Below are 403 nucleotides of genomic sequence, written 5' to 3'. Positions count from 1 at the left end.
TGCCGCCTGTCAGTCAAGAGCCGGAGGGACCGGGGGTCCGGTTACAGGGTGGACTACAAGTGTGTGTGTGTGTGAGTGTGTGTGTGTGTGTGTGTCTGCAGTACGCACACACACACCCACACACACACACACACGCTGCCGGGTCCCTTGGTAAATGTGTAGTCCAATCCAGCGGAACGGATAGAGGCATCCAGCCGGCTGTGACCTCATCAGTGATGTCACCTCCCCTCTCCAGTGTGTCGACAGAGCGCCGCAGCTGTAAACTCTCCGACCCGCTGATCATATAAAAGCTTTATTGTGTAGTACCTTTATTATTAAATGTACCTCTTTATGTATTTAATATTATTGTATAGTATAATAGTATATATATATATATACATGCATTAAATATATATACATATGC

The sequence above is a fragment of the Pseudoliparis swirei genome, chromosome 6 (assembly GCF_029220125.1).
Source record: "Pseudoliparis swirei isolate HS2019 ecotype Mariana Trench chromosome 6, NWPU_hadal_v1, whole genome shotgun sequence".
NCBI classification, from domain to species: Eukaryota; Metazoa; Chordata; class Actinopteri; order Perciformes; family Liparidae; genus Pseudoliparis; species Pseudoliparis swirei.
This window is presented reverse-complemented; position numbering follows the sequence as displayed.